We start from the raw sequence: 11,603 nt of genomic DNA on the forward strand, positions 1-11,603 counted from the left end.
AAATAATTTAGTATGAAAAGTTCCTTATGGTCTCTGAGAAACCCTTTGAGCATGTGGCCTGATCTTTCAGGGGAAAGATTTTCTTATGATCAAGATACTTGTTCTAGAATGACAGTCCTATTTCAAGTAAAAGAGGCTTAACAAATGATGCATGTCTCAGGAGCTGTCAATAACAATAGCTATCCATGTCCAGGATTATGTGCATGTTTGAACTTGGAGTTGGCTTGTGACTTTACTTTGGAAGATGAAGGCTATTTTGTGCCATAAGGAGCAAATTTGGAATTTTTAAAATGTAGGTTTAGTTTAGATTCTTTATGACTCTTTTGGGCTAGATTTTTAAAAATTAAATGAAGGCATCTTGTTTACAATCCTTTTCTGAAAGAAGGATAATGGAAGGTTAACTGATATGCATAGGACAGAATAACTAAAATCACACATTACCATCCACATCCCTTTGAGAATTTGAGAGAATACAGAACATTCCATGTGGCCTTGTAATGCAAGTAGCCTGGAAGCTTTGATATGAAAAAAATAAAGCAAATAAAAATTTGCTAGCAAGGTGAGATGGGACAGAATAAAACAGCATAGGTGAGATGGGACAGAATAAAAGAGCATAAATCTATAATTGTAAAATACTTAATAGCAGGTGGGATGCATAAAAAATATAGCATCTAGATCAGGGACAAATAGAAAAGAAAGCGATAGTACTGCATTAGGTTCCCAGAGGTGCTATACAAATAGAAACATGTTTTCTAAATGGTGAAACAGGTATTGCAATGACTCTTTATCAGAACCATGAGTCTTTTTTGCAAAAGAAATTGGATTTACTAGTTGAATGTTTTTCTCTTCCTCTGGTCACAAATGGTATTGGGGCAACTTAAGAGAGGATTCAACAATGTACAGTCTGATGGACAATGAATGATCACCCTCATCATCTAACTACATAAGCACAATAAAACAAAATCAGAGTCTCTTGCAAGTTGTCATAACGGCAATAAGGTGAGGGGAGGATATTAGTTAAGGCAGCAAGCAATGAAGTTTTGTTCAAGAATTCTTTCTGTATTCCATTTCACATCTACTAAACGGTGTCCAAAGTTGAAAAGGTAGTTCTACCCTAATAATGGTGAGAAAGTATTCTGTATATTGCATGTTGATCAGAATAAAACCCAAAGAAACCTTTGTAGGGTAAAGGATAAAATATGTTTGTCATTAAAAACTTTATGATACAAAGACTAGGGAATTCTTGATTTCTAAGAGTGGAATTGTTTACACCTATGTGAGTGACTGATTTGGGTGCTTTTAGTAAGCAAAAACATAAAACTAGCTTGGTTTTATATGATAAAACTAACAACACTGATAGAGCTGAGAAGAAATTTCAGGATTAGCATATCTAGGATATCCACAAGAAGTGGGAGTTTAATTTGGGCATTTGGTCTATCAGAAGCTTGGGTTGCCAGTTAATTCTCAATATGAGGTCAATATGAGGACTTCTTCCAATGATCTTCCTCACAGTATGGCTCCCAACACTAAGCCTTTAATGAAAACCTCATTTAGCCTTATTATACCCTGGCTTCTTTACCAAACCTGGTGATTCCCTCCTAACTTTTCTGTGGTCTCGAAGTATTCAGCTTACAAAGCCATGCATTTAGTTGTATTACTTTCTTTTTCTTATCATGGCAATCCGTGCAATTTAGAGTCAATTACAGAATTAACTTCAATTAATAGGTTTGCGTGCCAACTGATGTAGATGGATTGTTTTTCCAAATAGATTTTTTATTACAAGGCATTGAAAGAAATCAGGCACATTCGTCAGTCCTGGGCCCAGCAAACACATTCCATTTGACACCATATATCTCTCAATTTCCTGGGGCCAGTACAAACACGGCCCAGTGCAAATACAGACACCATATATCTCTCAATTTCCTGGGCCCAGTGCAAACACGGCCCAGTGCAAATACAGACACCATATATCTCTCAATTTCCTGGGCCCAGTGCAAACACGGCCCAGTGCAAATACATTTCTCCATATATCTCAGCTTGGGAAATCCTGGGAAATCCCCGATAAGGGCGCCGCCGTTTGTAGTTTTACTAAAAGCACGGAAACCAATAGATAACTGCTAAATGTATAAACTTAATATGTTAACCAATTGTAATGCTTAACCTAAAGAATTCCCTTGTTCCCTGTTCCTCTGTAACCTTACAAGTCCTATTTCCATCGGGCTATAAAAAGCCAGCGCACGCATTGTTCGAGGCCCTCTTGTATGTTGTGGAACGGAGGGACCAAGTTCGAACTTGCATTAAAGATCCTTGCCGCTTGGCTTTGACTCTGGACTCTGGTGGTCTTCTTTGGGGAATAAACGGTCTGGGCATAACAGCATACTTTTAGAATGAACTGAAATAAAAATCATTACATTTCAGTATCAAGAAATATAGAAAACATTTTTTAGCTGATCTTAAAGATTTTAAAACTTGGTTATGAGTTGTATTTAGTTACCTAAATGTAAATTCCACAGCCTAATATAGGGCATGTAAGAAAAGCAAATTTAAATTTGGAATGGACTTATATCATCATTGCATAGTGAATGCTGATCAAACCGGGAAATAAAAAGAAATCATCTCATCTATCATGACCTGGAAATCCTAATAAAATACACATGCTACCTGGAAGAAATTCCCTACTTCCATAGTAGCCTCATTCAACAAGAACGGGGAAATTTAAAAAAAAAAAAAAAAAAAAAATCATCTGATCTATCATGACCTGGAAATCCTAATTTAATAAAATAAAGATGCTACCTGGAAGAAATTCCCCATTTCCATAGTAGCCTCATTCAAGAAGCTCTAATATAATAGGGTCTGATGAGATTATCTGCCTTGAACGAAGATTTTATTATTTAGAGTAACCGGAGTATCTGACATTGGGGCATTAGGAGATCCACTTTGTAACAGTTTGCCTTTCTGTTCTTTTCATCCCTGTTTTAGATTTACACACTATTAGGTAAAAGGAAGTCTTTACACATCTTCCTTTTAATAATGGACACGTGGAAAACATCTCAGAGAGTATTTTTTAAAATATTTATTAACAATTTTAGTTAAAATCTTCCTTAGGAAAACAATTTATCACCAACGAAAACAATGCATGAATGTGTCTCCTACTGTGTTCTTCATGTGTAAAGACTTCCTTTTATATGTAAAAATTACTATTCAGACCAGACTTATCATTAATGAATAAAAAAACAGGAGTATGGCTCCCTTTGAAATTACCTCTCCTAATAGAATAAAATGCATGAATTCTCAACCTGATTCTTAGCTGATTTTTTGAGTCAATTATTTTAAGACCGTGCTTAGACAACTCACATTAATGTCTAAAAGACCTTGCTATAAATCATCAATGTCCTAACATATATACAAATAGAAATATCCCAGTGTGCTTTTACCATTCACAGTGAAGAATTTGCAGTTTTTTCCTTCAACTACAAAGCCTGTAAAGTTCTTAGATTCCTTTTATCTCTCCCCATAGTGACTGATTTTTTTCCTGTTTTATTGACACTGCTGCCCTTTAAATGTAACTAATTTGTATTACAAAAGTGGTTAGTGAGAGGTTCTATGAAGAGCTAATTAGCAAAGCACTGTGGTGTTTTGTTTTGTTTTGCTTTTTGATGTTCAATGCTGGCGGGCCATTCACTGAACTTTGACCTAATTAATCACCTAGAAATCAGTTACAATATTTAATTGATAGCATTGTGGTAAGTTAATGTATAAGTTACTAAATCCTATCACAAACTAAACACCAGTGGTTCCTTAAACCATGTTTGACTAGAAGGGAGGAGACATAATCTGATTATGCCTGACAAAAAAAAACAAACCCCATTTGTAGAATAAAATACTTTAAATTGATAATTATTGTAAACGAGCCCCCCTCCCCACACACACTTTCTAATAATGGGTTAACTTTTCCCTTTCTGTATAGCCATAGCTGGTTTTCCGCCTAGTTGCCTAAACATGTTTCTCATATAAGCAAAACCGAACATGCTGCTGCTATTAATCATCATAAACTTTTTAAAATGTGGTTTTCTGGAAAACTTGTACTTTGGGAGTTTTATAACAACCCTTTTAGAGTCTAAGCCACTCCACCTCCTCTGAGTTCATTCTAGAAAACGTGTTTTTTCTTTATCTTTAGTAATCCCAGACCACTCTAAAATTAAGGCCATCAGGGAAATAGCAAACTGATGATGCATTTTTGTAGTGCTTTTTTCACACTACTGCTTGATTGACAGATCTTTGTGAAACATTTTTTATCAGTCAAGATGAGCCTCAAGTGCTTCTGCATTACAGTAGGTGGTCAGGCATTTGCCACATCCTTTCACTAATATTTTACACACGTTATCTTGATTAGAACAGGCATCTATCAGTAAGAAATTTTCGGCATTTGGGCCTACTAAGATACTGTTCATCAAGGTAACTGGTTTTGTTCAAATCAAGCCATATGAAGTATGTTCACTTGTCAGATTTGGTTTGGAAGGTGCCTGAGATACTGGTAAGGTACTGTGTTCTTGTGGTACAACACTGGGTAAAATGGAACCATTTTCTGTCCTGATTCTGTTTGCATCAATTTTCAAAGCAGGATCTGATCAAACTAAAGGTGTTTGCTCTACCGCACTGTGTCCATTGACTAAATCACTACTACTATGATTATTTTCAGAATGTGGCTCTATGTCAGGCATCTTTTGGTCTATCAAGCTTCTATTGGAAACCGTCACCAGAATGTTCATTTCCATTCTGAAATAAATTGTTTTCTTTTCCACACTTTCTACACATACCTTTGGTTCTGTAGAATCTTCCTTTGAATTGCTAGTAGAAACTGGCAGACTAATAGTTTGTTTCTCATTACTAGATCAATCTTTTTCCTGATTATTAGGATTTGAGTCTGTGTGAACATCCCAAAGAATTGTTTCACTGGATTGTGCAGATGATTCTGGTGTTTTACTTAAAGACTGCTGAGCTTCTTGTTCATATAGCACAAGAAGATCTTCCAAAAGCTCATGGAATTCTGGAAAACTAAGGAGCTTGAAATAGCCTGTGACTTTTTGTATGCTGGGCAAGCTGGAATGGCAGCTTAAATGACTCATTGCAATTAAAATGCAAACAAAAATACACATTTGGATAGCTATGTCTATTAAGGTGGTCTGTAAAATGTTGAGAATCTTCAAATTGCCTTTGATGAAATTTGCATTTTCCTTTGCTCCACTTCATTACTGTTTGCTGCACACTGAAATCACAAGCTGATGTAGATGGATTTTAATTGTTCTCAAGGCTTAAGTTGTGACTAGTATTCCAAACGGCTAATGTTGTTTCAAAAATAATTTTATAAGTGTTATCAATGGCTATTTCCATTCTGAATTTACTTTATCCTTGCTTTGTCTTATTATTCTATTATTTTTTGTGAAATCAACCCTTCTAGGCCATTTTTCTTCTATACAATCTCTTAAGGCATTTTGACTGAAATGGTTCTGTGATAAAGAAAGTGGGAGCTCTCTTTTGAGATGTTGAGATCTCCCCTGTGAGATTATGACAAGTTAAAACTCCCTCTAGTTCTCCACAAAAATACAGCATTTCCAGGTGCTGGGAATTACGTAATAAAAATATTTTTCCAAGAGTCCATGGAGCATGGAAGAGGCACATTCTGACGCAGGCCAGGGAGTTCTCTGCTTTTATGAGGGTGGTGTCTAGGGTAATGGTGATTGCTTTTGACTTAAATGGTTTATGACCCTGGAAATCACGGCTGGGTGGTTAAACCAAAAGTTCCATGATGTATAGTTATGTGTGTGTGTGTGTGTGTGTGTGTGTGTTTTTCAAGGGTAGTAGTGCTAATGCATGTAGCAGAAGGCAATCAGGCAATAAAGCCTAGCAGGCAGTATATACAGGGGCATTATGATTTCAACGTTTTACAATTTTCAAACGACAAAATAAAAAAAAGAAACCTTCTTTACTCTCCTGTCTCCTGTTCTAATTAATGAGATGTAGTCACTATGAGATGAAATCTGTAGGGACAGAGACTATTGGGAGAAAAAAATAATCCATTTGCTATTTTAAGGTCTGACTTCACATTTCTTTTACCTGGAAGTCTGTGAGATTCCTCATTCACTACTTGTGTGTATATTACATAAGTTCTCTGTCACAAACTGAAGCAAATCATTGAGCCAGAAGCGTTTTCTTGTCCATGGAATCTGTTATACTCCTGAGGGTCTCGATTTAGTTTTTTTTAATACTTCATTCTGTTTAGCTACATATTTTTGAGTGACCAACTTATTTTTAACGAATTTTTAAAATACTGTGACCTTACTCTATTTACAATATGCAAGGGTTCACATCAGTCAGGTAGGTACCAGCTACATTTTTTCCAGAGCTCAACTAAAACTAAATCAAATAAAAAAAAATAGCATCCATGAATATATACTTTTCAAACTTAAATAACTTCAACATAGAAACAATTATACCTAAGGGCCGGGTGCGGTGGCTCAAGCCTGTAATCCCAGCACTTTGGGAGGCCGAGACGGGTGGATCATGAGGTCAGGAGATCGAGACCATCCTGGCTATCACGGTGAAACCGCGTCTCTACTAAAAATACAAAAACTAGCCGGGCGAGGTGGCGGGCGCCTGTAGTCCCAGCTACTCAGGAGGCTGAGGCAGGAGAATGGCCGAAACCCAGGAGGCGGAGCTTGCAGTGAGCTGAGATCCGGCCACTGCACTCCAGTCAGGGCAACAGAGTGAGACTCCGCAAAGAAAGAAACAATTATACCTATTTAACAGAATGCCTGGAGTTATTAAGTAGAATAAATTCAAGTTGCATTATTTCAAAGTCAATTAACTTTTAAAGAAATTTGAATACTAAGAAAAACATCTGTATGTCTTGTTATGGGTTCAACTGTATTCCCCCAAATGATATGTTGAAGTCTTAACTGCAAGATAAATAGGATCACCACAGATACCATGTTAAGAAGTTACCATCCTAAAGTAGGGTGGATCTCCAATCAAATGTGAGCCCCACATTGGAGCTTAGCCACAGGGGCTTAGCCCAAGAGGGTTCTTTGCTTCCCCAGGAAAGAATTCAAGGATGAACCAGTGGTGGAAGAAAACAGCTTTACTGAAGTGGCCATGTTCCAGCTCTGGTAGTGTTACAGCTCCGTGACTGCTTCTGCAGAGGAGGACTACCCCCTTGGCAGAGAGTAGCAGCTCAGAGCAGTTCTGCAGTCATATTTATACCTACCTTTAATCACATGCAGATTAAGGGGAAGTTTATGCAGAAATTTCTTTAAAAAAAAAAAAAGGGTAGTAACTTTGGAGTTGTTGGATCATTGCACAGAAAAGGGTGATAACTCCCAGGTCTTGCCATGGCAATGGTAAGCTGACATGGCACACTGCTGGGCATGTTTTATGAAAAGTTGCTTCCACCTCACCCCTGTTTTAACTAGTCCTCTATTTGCTCCAGTGTCCAAGCCCCACCTCTAGAGTTGTATCCCGCTTCCTACCTCAATTGTAGTAATTCATCTGCAAGCTGAGGAAGATGAGAATTGCCAGCAAACACCAAAAGCTACAAAGAAGCAAGGCATACTTCTTCCCTAAATGTTTCACAGAAAATACGGCCCTGTCAACACCTCAGTTTTGAACTTTTAGCCCCTAGAACTGTGAAACAATAACTTTCTGTGGTTTAAGACACCCAGTTTGAAGTGCTTTGTTACAGCAGTCCTAGAAAACTAACACAAGCATTTACTTACATAATTGTCATTTTCTGTGGTATCATTCTTTTGTATAGATATGTATTTCAGTTTCATTATTTTCCTTTTTCTTGAAGGATTTTCTTTAATGGGTCTCAGGGTGGAACTCTGCCAGTGAGGAACTATTTCAGCTTTCATATTTCTGAGAAAGTATTTACTTTGCCTTCACTTTGTGAGATATTTTCACTGGACACAAAATTCTAGGTTGTTAAGTTTTTAAATTTTTTAAAATTTTAGTATGCTACGATGTTGTTCAACTCTTCTCACTTGCATTATTCCGGACTCCCCCGCCAAAAAAAAAAAAAACTCATATTTTTACATTTGTTCTTTTGTATATAATGTGTCAATTTTACATTTGCTTTTAAGATTATCTTTATTGCTTTTAGGGAATTTGAATATTATATGTTTCAGTATCATTTTCTTCATGTTTCTTGTGTTTGGACTTTGCTGAGGTTCTATTTATGGATTTATTATGTGTACCAAATTCAGAAAGGCAATAGTTACTACTTGTTTAAATATATTTTCTGCACACATACCCTCACTTTGAGAACTCCAGTTACATATATATTTTTATGCTGATCTGTTAACTTAGTCAATTGTTTTGTCTTTACTTGACAAATAATTATGCATATTCATGGGGGTACATAGTGATGTTTCCATTACATATAAGGTATAGTGATCAGGTCAAGGTAATTAGAATATCCACCCATCATTTCAAATATTTCTTTTTATTGGGAACATTCAATATCCTCTTTCCAGCAATTTGCAACTATGTAACTATTAACTCTAGTCATCTTATGACTTACTCTTCCTATTTAACTGTAATAATTCTGTTTCCTTTGAGATAGTTTCCATTATAATACATTTATTAGTTTCCATTATAATACAAGGAAGATTGCTAAATCTTCACTGTATTTTTATCTCATCTTGTCTCACTGAATCATTTTTAATTGTTTTCTTCCTCTTTATGGTTTATATCTTCCTGCTATTCTGTATGTCTGGGTCATTTTTTATTGAATATCAGATAATGTGAACATCAACTGTAGGTGGTAGATGTTTGTATTTCTATAAATGTTCTTGAGCTTTGTTTGGGGTTGCAGTTAATTGGAAAATGTTTGATGAGTTTGCGTTATGTTTTTAAGATTTGTTAGATGTGATTGAGCAGTACTCAGCCTAGTGTTAATTATTCTTCCCTACTGAGCCAAGAAACTTACATGTATTTTACCCAAATGTTCGTCTTCCTGTCAGTCTCCAGAAAAAGGGTGCGCCTCTTGACCCTATGTGAAAGCCAGGCACTGTTACTCCTAATCCTTTCTGATGGCTCTTTCCCAAGGCTTGGGTAGTGCACTGTCACTCAGCTGAATTCTCTAAGGAGACGTCTAAGGATCTCTGGAGTTGTCTATGTACTTCTCTCTTCTCTGGTATTTTGTCCTGTCAATGCTAGCAACCTTGATTTCCCAGGACTCTTAACTCTTCAACTCATGCTTATGCCTGGGATTTCCCTGCTTGTTCTGTGGCCTCAAAACTGTCAATACTGGGAAAATCATTATTTCCTCCTTTGTTTCTTTGTATCTCAGAGATCACTGTTATCCATTGCCTTACGTTCAGTGTCTTTGAAGTTATTGCTTTATGTATTTTTCTGTCGGTAACTGGTTTATTGTTTTAAGTATTTGATATGTAGAATAATGGCCAAAGACTTCAACATCCTACTTCCCAGAAGCTGTGTACAATTGACCCTTTAACAACATCAGTTTGAACTGTGAGTCCACTTATACGTCGATTTTCTTCTACCGTCTTGCTTCCATTGTCTTCTCAATTTCAGCTTAAAATACTTAGTATGCCAAGGTATCATATATTGGGGAATTGTGTTCTGAGCCCTGACACAAGTGCAAGGAAGGGTAACTGCAGGAGCTAAGTTAAGTATGGTTCCAACGCACAAAAGGAGGGCTAATCTTTAATAAATTTTAATATGTTTTGTTTTTGTTTTACTTTGTTCATGGAAAACATGTAAATAAGAATGAAATTTAAAGTTCAAAATATAAAAATAGACGTTTGAGTAAGAAAAACTTAAGGATTTGGTTAGAAAAGGAAGACTAATTGAAAATATAAAGAGATGAAACCAGAGAATGAGATGGCCTATTGAAATAATATGGTTAGTAGATAGGGGTATTTGGATTTCGTAAGATTAGTAATAAGGAGCTAGTGTCAATTATTGTTGTTACTTAAAAAGCACTGCTTTTCAATAGTTTCCTAGGTTGTTTTTCCAAATAAAAATTGTGCAAACTCAGGTTTATGAAAACACCTAAGGCAAAGCTTTTGCAAACACAATCAATTTAAGACAAGGTTTTGATGCCTTGCCCTCATTGTTCTAAATTTATATCTTTTAAAATATAGAAAAATCAACATTACAGGCTAACAATTTTAGCTCTATGAGATATACATGCAGTAAGTTAAGATAATCAGTCTACTTGTGCATTTAGATTATTAACCTATCAATATGTGATTAATTAAGAAAGCTTCATCCTCAATTAACTTTTAGATGCAACCTAATGCAGAGACAGAAACACTGCCTATGTAATTAGAAATCCAGTTGTGTTTGTGGTCCCATGTTACTCAATAAGCTTCTAAAAACAAATTTGGACACAATACATAGAAACTGTAGACGGATTTATTCAAGGACATATAAAACAGTTATTTTAGACTTTTAACACTTAATGATCCACACATCTTGGTGTTTCTTTTACATTTATTTATTTTCATTTATTTGTTTGAGATGGAGTCTCACTCTGTCACCTAGGCTAGAGAGCAGTGGCATCATCTTCGCTCACTGCAACCTCCGTCTCCCGGATTCAAGCCATTCTCTTGCCTCAGCCTCCCAAGTAGCTGGGATTACAGGTGGCCACCACCATGCCCAGTTAATTTTTGTGTTTTTAGTAGAGATGGGGTTTTGTCACGTTGGCCAGGCTGGTCTTGAATTCCTGACTTTGTGATCCATTCACCTCGGCCTCTCAAAGTGCTGGGATTAAAGGTGTGAGACATCTTTTACATTTTAAAAAGCCTATTTTAATTTCTTCCTTTAAAGTCTATTTATATAGTGTTTTATATAATAAATCTTAAAGGTTTACAGGAGGCAGATTAATAGCTAAATACGTGACCCGGTTTTCTTTTTTTTTTTTTTTTTTGAGACGGAGTCTCACTCTGTCACCCTGGCTGGAGTGCAGTGGCCAGATATCAGCTCACTGCAAGCTCCGCCTCCTGGGTTTACGCCATTCTCCTGCCTCAGCCTCCTGAGTAGCTGGGAGTACAGGCGCCCGCCACCTCGCCCGGCTAGTTTTTTGTATTTTTAGTAGAGATGGGGTTTCACCGTGTTAGCCAGGATGGTCTCGATCTCCTGACCTCGTGATCCACCCGTTTCGGCCTCCCAAAGTGCTGGGATTACAGGCTTGAGCCACCGCACCTGGCCGTGACCTGGTTTTCAATGTGTTCCATAACATACTAAAACATGTACTTCTAGGATAAACTACGGTGCTTCTAAAAAACACATTATATGCTACAGAAGTGAACTAATAGTGGGGCGGAGCAAGATGGCCGAATAGGAACAGCTCCAGTCTCCAGCTTCCAGCACGAGTGACACAGAAGACAGGTGATTTCTGCATTTTCAACTGAGGTACCGGGTTCATCCCACTAGAGAGTGCCAGACAATCGGTGCTGGTCAGCTGCTGCAGACCAACCAGGGAGAGCTGAAGCAGGGTGAGGCATCACCTCACCTGGGAAGTGCAAGGGGGAAGGGAATCCCTTTTCCTAACCAGGGGAACTGAGACACACAACAAC

The 11,603-nt window shown here is 37.1% G+C and overlaps 1 pseudogene; it reads right to left on the minus strand.

Moving 5' to 3' along the window:
- Positions 1–4,295: 4,295 nt before the first annotated feature.
- The window catches only part of LOC105506798, a 17,668-nt pseudogene continuing 10,360 nt past the window's right edge, over positions 4,296–11,603 (minus strand).

Source organism: Colobus angolensis, unplaced genomic scaffold (genome assembly GCF_000951035.1).
Source record: "Colobus angolensis palliatus isolate OR3802 unplaced genomic scaffold, Cang.pa_1.0 Scaffold14, whole genome shotgun sequence".
NCBI lineage: Eukaryota > Metazoa > Chordata > Mammalia > Primates > Cercopithecidae > Colobus > Colobus angolensis.